The sequence below is a fragment of the Ranitomeya variabilis genome, chromosome 2 (assembly GCF_051348905.1).
Source record: "Ranitomeya variabilis isolate aRanVar5 chromosome 2, aRanVar5.hap1, whole genome shotgun sequence".
Taxonomy (NCBI): domain Eukaryota; kingdom Metazoa; phylum Chordata; class Amphibia; order Anura; family Dendrobatidae; genus Ranitomeya; species Ranitomeya variabilis.
Window position 1 is genome coordinate 336379329 of NC_135233.1, and position 8795 is coordinate 336388123.

Below are 8795 nucleotides of genomic sequence, written 5' to 3' on the forward strand. Positions count from 1 at the left end.
AGGTCATTATCTTGCTGGAAGACCCAGCCACAACCCATTTTTTATGTCCTGGCCAAGGGAAGGAGGTTGTCACTCCAGGATTTTACTGTACATGGCTCCATCCATTCTCCCATTGATGCAGTGAAGTACCGTAGTCCTGTGCCCTTAGCAGAGAAACACCCCCAAAACATAATGTTTCTACCTCCATGCTTGACAGGTGGGGATGGTGTGCTTTGGGTCATAGGCAGCATTTCTCTTCCTCCAAACACGGCGAGTTGAGTTAATGCCAAAGACCTCAATTTTTGTCTCATCTGACCACAGTACCTTCTCCCAATAACTCAGAATCATCCAGGTGTTCATTGGCAAACTTCAGATTGGCCTGCACATGTGCCTTCTTGAGCAGGGGGACCATGGGGGCACTTCAGGATTTTAAACATTTACGGTGTATTGTGTTACCAATGGTTTTCTTGGTGACGGTGGTCCTAGCTGCCTTAAGATCATTAACAAGTTCTACCCGTGTAATTTTAGGCTGATCTGTCACCTTCCTCATGATCAAGGATACCCTACGAGGTGAGATTTTGCCTGGTGCCCTAGATCGATGTCGATTGACAGTCATTTTGTAATTCTTCCATTGTCTTACTATTGCACCAACAGTTGTCTCCTTCTCATCCAGCGTCTTACTTATGGTTTTGTAGCCCATTCCAGCTTTGTGCAGGTCTATAATCTTGTCCCTGCGAGGTGATATTTTGCATGGTGCCCTAGATCGATGCCGATTGACAGTCATTTTGTATTTCTTCCATTGTCTTACTATTGCACCAACATTGTCTCCTTCTCACCCAGTGTCTTATGGTTTTGTAGCACATTCCAGCTTTGTGCAGGTCTATGATCTTGTCCCTGACATCATTAGTAAGCTCTTTGGTCTTGCCCATGTTGTAGAAGGTTAGAGTCTTATGGAGTCTGTGGATTGGAGTCTTTTATAAAGGTGACTATGTAAGACAGCTGTCTTTAATGCAGGTAATGAGTTGATTACGAGCGTCTAACTGTAGGAGCCAGAACTCTTAATGGTTGGTAGGGGATCACATACTTATTTCTCATTGCAAAATATAAATTTGTACAATGTGATTTTTGGATTTTATTTTTGCTATTCTATTTCTCAATGTTAAAATTATCCTACCCTTTAAAATTATAGACTGTTCATGTCTTTGTCAGTGGGCAAACTTACAAAATCAGCAAGGTGTCAAATACTTATTTCTCCCACTGTGTGTGATGCAGTGCAAATGTTTTATAATACTTTCCAATCGCTGTCTTCACCAGTTTCCAGCTCTGCTCCTCTTCTGCCCTACTTGATTTAAAGCAGAGTTTTATCTGTAGAGCAGAAGGTGCTTTCTCAGTGTAGCTCTGTGGCACCTTGTTTTGGTTCCCATAGATTTACAACATTAGAAAAGAATTGGTGAAAATTGACAAAGATGAAGGGCAGTCACGTGAACCAGAAGAGGACCTGAGCTGCGCTGGAAACTGTGGAAAATGTCGATTGGTAAGCATTTTAAGTCACTTTAACTACATTACATAAGAAGGGTTTAGGTAAAAAATAAAATATTGAGATGACTTAAAAAAATGAAATTAGATATTCTCCTTCCACAATCCCCGCAGCTCCCATTCCTGCACTTATTCGGCCTCTGTTGGTCTAGACTTCCTGGCCCAATACTTGACACAGTCATCTGCTGATAATTTTCTGTCAGCTGATCCCTTACCTGATGAATGCTTTGTTTCAACTACTATTTCAATTAAGAAAAAATTGCTCAAAAACCATTGGGCAACTGGATTTATTCTTCATGCTTTGTGAACAGCACACGCCTTCATCACTACCAATCCCTCACATAGTAAACGCCTGATCCAAGGATTGACCGGGAAGAATAACGTGCAGCCGTCCACTAACAAAGGTGAGTGTGAATATACATTGTCACACTGCGATCACTGCCATGTCCAACCAACTGTAGTGTGTTCAGGACCAGCAAGCCCGGATCACTAGGGAACGTGCAGGCTTTGGAGTAGGAGCTAAGGATGAATATTATTTCTTTATTTTTTTTTTTTTTTTAATGCTAACTGAAACATTTGATTTTATTTTTCTCTTAAAATTCCTTTAAACGGTCACAATCTTTTTAATAAACGTTGCATAATAGTACAAGCAAATAAGAACATTTTTAATATATCAGAGAAATCTGCTTCTTTTACCCTTCGCCACGACAGCACCCCACATGAGAGAGAGGGATCTGCCCATAGGAACAGGAAACCTACAGAATAAAAGGAGGCGGTCCCCGCTCCTCAGTTTAGGTTTCCTGTTCCTATAGGAATCCGAAGTACCTACAGTCCAAGAGGATTCCTGGGCCATGCACCCGCCTGCGTCGGTCTCTGTGGGAATGGCAGGGGCTGCGGTTCCAGAAGCAGCGGCGGGGGAGCCCCTGCTTGCAGCCTCCCCCCTCGTCTGGCCAGCCATCCATGGTCCGGGTCCGGTCACCGATGGTCCGCCCGGCTCCATGAGGACTCGCGCGCAGCAGCGGCCGGCTTAATATCCACAGCCGCCACATGGTAAGAGAGAGCGGCGCGTCTAACCCGGAAGTCGCTGGAGCACTTGCGGGTTGGGTCCAGGGAGGCAGGAGATTCGGCGCCAGTTTTAAAAGAGCAGTGCTGACGTCGGACCGGTGTGTATGAGATGGCTTCACCGGCTGACGAAGCACACCTGCCTGCAGCAGAGCAGTGCTCTCCCAGCAAGGCGAGAAGTGCTAGAAGCAGCACTAAAAGTGGTGGTCGACCTCCAGAAAAGAGATCTACCACCAAACAGAAGGATCACTTGCCAAAAAAATCCGCCTCCAGAACCGGTAGCTGTCAGCTTCACTGGGTGAGTTTTTAAAAGAGCCTCTTCCTATATGCTGATATATGTTCCTCCTGTATCCCCTTCCTCTAGACTAAGAAAAGGACACAAGTCCAAGCACAAGGAATGTGCCTTATGTGCGCAGCCCCTCCCGGATTCTTATACTAAAAGGTTATGCTCAGAATGTATCATGCTAACCTTACGGCAGGAGAATATAATGACTCCATCTGATGTTAGAGCCATAATCCGGGAAAAAATGCAGGGTTTGGCGCATACAAGTAGCACCAGTACCTGCCAACCAAGCAGGTCCCGATCTCCAGCAAGCTCAGAATCAGAGGATGTACATAGATCCTCGGACGAATCTGGATTCCAGCTGAGTTCATCCGAGAATGAAGGGGGGCTTTGTCTACCTAACAGCAGTGTAGACAACTTGGTAAAATCTGTCAGGAGCACAATGGGGTGCCCAGACGAGAAAGGGAAGAAATCAGCCCAAGACATCATGTTTGCGGGGTTAAGACAGAAAAAACGTAGATCCTTCCCCGTCATACCCACTATCAAAGAGATAATTAAAAAAGAATGGGATATGCAAAATACAAGAGGTTTCCTACCATCATCCTCTAAGAAAGAGGTGTCAAACTGCATTCCTCGAGGGCCTCAAACCATGAGTGTTTTCAAGATTTCCTTAGCATTGCACAAGGTGCTGGAATCATTCTGTGCAGGTGATTAAATTATCACCTGTGCAATACAAGGAAATCCTGTAAACATGACCTGTTTGCGGCCCTCGAGGAATGCAGTTTGACACCTCTGCTCTAAGAGACGCTATCCCTTCAGCGATGAGAAACTAAATTCCTGGTCAAAGGTGCCAAAGGTTGATGCCGCAGTCGCTTCCACGTCTAAACAATCGGTCCTACCGGTTGAGGATTCGGGCATCCTGACAGACCAGTTAGACCGTAAAGCAGAAGACTTACTAAAAAGGTCGTGGGAGGCTAACACGGGGGCATTCAGGCCAGCTGTCTCTAGTACCTGCACTGCAAGGTCACTACTAGTGTGGATGGAACAGTTGGAGGAACAAATTAGAGGTAGAACTTCGAGAGAGTCAATCTTGCCGAAAATCCCTCTAATTAAAGAAGCGATAGCATTCCTGGCAGATGCCTCTGTGGATTCTCTACGCCTGGCAGCCAGATCAGCCGGCCTAGTAAACACAGCCCGGTGAGCACTCTGGTTGAAAAACTGGAAAGGGGACGCACAGACAAAAGCAAAACTTTGTGTGATCTCCTGCCAGGGTGAGTTCCTTTTTGGGAAAACGTTGGGCGAACTCCTGAATAAAGCGGGAGAAAGAAAGAAAGGCTTCCCTAATCAATCTCTTCCATCTTACAGGAGAGCCTTCAGAAGACACCCCTTTACCAGAAACAAACCGTTCGAACAAAGGGAGCGATGGGAGACGAAAGATCCAAAACAAAAAGGTGCTTTGTTTAGCGGATCCTATAATCCAAAGCGTGAATACCGCTAACCATGAAGTGGGTGGCAGATTAAAATTTTTCTTTCCCAAATGGGAACAAATAACATCTAGCCAATGGATTCTGGACATTATACAATACGGTCTAAAATTGGAGTTTGATCGAATCCCTTGGGATTCTTTTATAGTAACATCACCAAAAGGACGAGAGCAACAAAGGGCTCTGGAATCGAAGATCCTATCTCTTCTATCTAAAAAAAAGTCCTAATAGAGGTTCCCCAGGATCAAGAAGGAAGAGGGTTCTATTCCCCTTTATTCTTGATCAATGAACCAGATGGTTCATTCAGAACTATCATAAATCTCAAAAAATTAAATTCCTTTTTGCGTAATCATACTTTTAAAATGGAATCCATTAGTTCTACCATCAAACTTTTGTTCCCTAGATGTGTCATGGACGGGATAGACCTAAAAGATGCCTACTATCATCTTCCCATACATGCCGAACATCAGCAGTACCGAAGGGTAGCAGTAATCCTGGCAGGACAGGTTCGTCACTTTCAATACGTAGCAATGCCATTTGGGCTTTCTATGGCTCCCCGCATCTTTACAAAAGTGATATTAGAAGTGATGGCTCATCTACGCCAACGGGACACTTTGATAATACCCTACCTAGATGATTTTCTAGTAGTAGGAAATTCTATACGTCAATGTAAAATTCGATTATCTAATACGATCTCGTCCTTACAGGAGTTAGGTTGGATCGTCAACTTCGAAAAGTCCAGGCTGAATCCAGAAACCGTTCAAACATTTCTAGGAATCCAGCTAGACTCCGTAAGTCAGAAATGCTTCCTCCCACAGTCAAAAAGAGTGACTATACAATCAAAAGTGTCAGAGGCAATGGACAAACCACACATAACACTAAGGAAAGCTATGTCCTTACTGGGATCACTATCCTCGTGTATCCGGGCTGTGCCGTGGGCACAATTTCATACCCGTCAATTACAGTATGAAGTATTGTCGGCTCAGGGAAAAGGATATCTTCTAAAGATGTCATAGAATCCCTATCCTGGTGGCTAGATATGGAGCACCTTTCAAAGGGTGTACCATGGATAATAGACCCTTCTAAGATAATTACTACCGACGCCAGCCCTATGGGGTGGGGTGCACATATGGAGGATAGTCTGGCCCAAGATACTTGGGACCAGGCAGAATTAACATGTTCTTCCAATTGGAAAGAGTTAAGAGCGGTAGAATATGCCTTAAATCATTTTCTTCCACAGATTCAAGGAGCACATGTAAGGGTTTTCTCGGACAATTCCACCACAGTGGCATATGTGAACCGTCAAGGTGGTACAAGGTCAGGAAGTCTGATGTGATGACCATAGCAGCAGACATCTTCCAGCTAGCAGAGACTCAACTCGCATCCCTAACAGCCCTACACATCAGAGGTGTAGAAAACATCAAAGCAGACTACCTCAGTCGAAACATGTTACGCCAAGGGGAATGCTTAAACAGAACCATATTCAAAATTATAGCAAGATCATGGGGTATACCACAGATAGATCTGTTTGCCACAAGAGTCAACAGACAAGTAAAAAGGTTCGCTTCCCTGAACTTCATGGATCATCCAGACATGTTAGACTCTCTCCACCATCCTTGGAAGTTCAAACTGGCATACACCTTTTTTCTGATGTCTTTGATTCCACTAGCGATCAGGAAAATCAGAAGGGAACAAGCAAGAGTAATCCTCATTGCACCCTTTTGGCCAAAAAGACCATGGTTCTCTTGTCTCCAGACCATGCGTCTATGCGACCCATGGATTCTTCCATCAGACAAGGAGCTGCTGTTCCAGGGCCCCTTTTTCCACCCGCAAGTGAAAGGTCTTCACTTGACGGTGTGGAATTTGAGAGGCAACTATTAAGATCAAGGGGGTTTTCAGTGGAACTAGTAAACACCCTTTTACTAAGTAGAAAAAGATCTACCACCCTAATATATAGTAGGGTATGGAATAAATTCTTAAATTTCTATACAGTACCGTTCACTAAGCAAGTTCCGGTGACACCTATTCTAGAGTTCTTACAAAAAGGCCGAGAATTAGGGTTATCGGTAAATACCTTAAGAGTTCAGGTCTCGGCATTAGGAGCCCTATATGGATGCAATATAGCAGCTAATAGGTGGATCTCCAGATTTATAAAGTCTTGTGAACATAGTAAACCGGTCCATATTCCCCGTCTACCTCCGTGGGATTTAAATCTAGTACTGGAGGCCTTAACCAGCTCCCCATTTGAGCCACTAGATTCCATACCTTTAAATGTCCTAACATATAAAGTAGCCCTATTGGTAGCCCTAACCTCAGCTAGAAGGGTTAGCGACATCCAGGCCCTATCAGTAGACCCACCTTTCTTACTAATATTTCAAGATCGGGTAGTCCTAAAACCAGACTCCTCATACCTCCCTAAGGTGGCATCCACCTACCACAGTTCACAGGAAATTTTTCTCCCTTCCTTTTTTGATTCTCCTGTAACTCCAGAACAACATAAGTTCCACACCTTAGATGTCAGAAGAGCCATCCTGACCTATATAGAAAGGTCTCAGACATGGAGGCAGAGTAGGGCACTGTTTGTTTGTCTCCTTTCAGGGACACAAGAAAGGACATGGGGTCACAAGAGCTACCATATCTCGGTGGATCAGAGAAGCTATCTGCTTGGCCTATACATCAAAGGGCGAGATTCCTCCAGTGGGGATAAAAGCACATTCAACACGAGCCATGGCTTCCTCCTGGGCGGAACAAGCAGATGTACCAATTCATTTAATATGTAAGGCCGCAACCTGGTCTACACCTTCTACCTTTTACAACCATTATAGACTTGATCTATCTACATCTTCTGACCTGACCTTTGGTAGAGCTGTTCTCAGTACAGCAATCCCACCCAGATAATGATTCTCTGAAAATCTCTCATGTGGGGTGCTGTCGTGGCGAAGGGTAAAAAGCCGGATTACTTACCAGTAATGCTCTTTTAATGAGTCCACGACAGCACCCATTTACAACCCTCCCTGATTATGCACAGTTTCTTTCTTTTAAGCTCACAAATAATGGTTGTATAGAGTTTAAGACATTTGTGTTGCTGAATAAGAGTTAATACTAAAGCTTTTGCGGTTCCCTTTTTATACTCTATAAACTAAACTGAGGAGGAGAGGGGACCGCCTCCTTTTATTCTGTAGGTTTCCTGTCCCTATGGGCGGATCCCTCTCTCTCATGTGGGGTGCTGTCGTGGACTCATTAAAAGAGCATTACCGGTAAGTAATCCGGCTTTTTCTCACCACACACCCCACCTCCTGAAATACCTTTTCCCTCTGAAATTGCCAAAATGGCCAAAACAGCATAGGCTTCTAGTTTCGTGAGGGATCAGTTTACAACTGCTTCGATGGAAAGTGGTTAAATTAGTAAAAAAAAAATTAAAAAAAGGGGTTATTTTCTCTTTGGCCGGGATCACACACAGCGAGATACGGCTGAGTCTCTCAGGTTAAAACCAAGCTCTGGCACTCCAGAGCGGAGCGAGCGACAGCATAGCAATACATGGAGCCGCACGCTCCGCTCTGGAGTGCCGGTGCAAGAGCTTGTTTTTAATCTGCGAGACTCTGCTGTATCTCGCTGTGTGTGGCTCCGCCCTTTTGCAGATACACATCAGTCCATTCTGTAAATTATGTTTACGAACTGCCCACTGATCATTTTCCAACACTTCTTGGTCCCTTGCTGGTCTCTACTTCGCACTAAAACCATGACGTCAAAAGTGTCAGGAATCATCCTTGATTGTTGAGGTATCGCTGTTTTTTTTTTTTTTTTTTTCTTTTATGCTATTCGGCCATTAAAAAATAATAAAATAAAATAAAAATATTTGAAATGGACAACCCCTCATCGACCCCTAATAATTTCTGCAGTCCTGTTCATTAATACATAAATACCCAATGTACCATATGTAGTTGATGTTGCTAAGATAAAGCTATCCTTCCCTGTTCTTTAGACAGGAGTCATTTATTTGTTCAGTTAATAAATTCCTGTGATCACAGCAGCATCAGCAGTTATTCAAGCAAGAAGTGGTCTCTGAAGTGTGAGGAGAGGAGTATATGTGTAGTGTAAGTAAGTTAGTGGGCTGTAGAAGCAAAGATCAGGGCATGGCGCCGTATTTTCAGCTCAGGAAAATATTTACAAAGGTACTGGACATCGAGATCTAAAAGCAACATGACGTTTTTACTTTTCACTAGGTACATTTTTACATCATGTTGAACATTTGTGTTGAAATGTAATCAGATTTTTGTACACATTTTATTATTTTGCAGTCCCTTCAGGTTAGTTAATGCTTGCCTTCACTTCTCTTTAAACAAGTCATTTATTTAGTTACTACATTCCTGTGATCAGGGGCGCCGCTATCATGAGACAAGTTGAGCCCTTTGCTTCAGGCGGCAGTCCTCACTGAAAGACAGGGGGCGGCA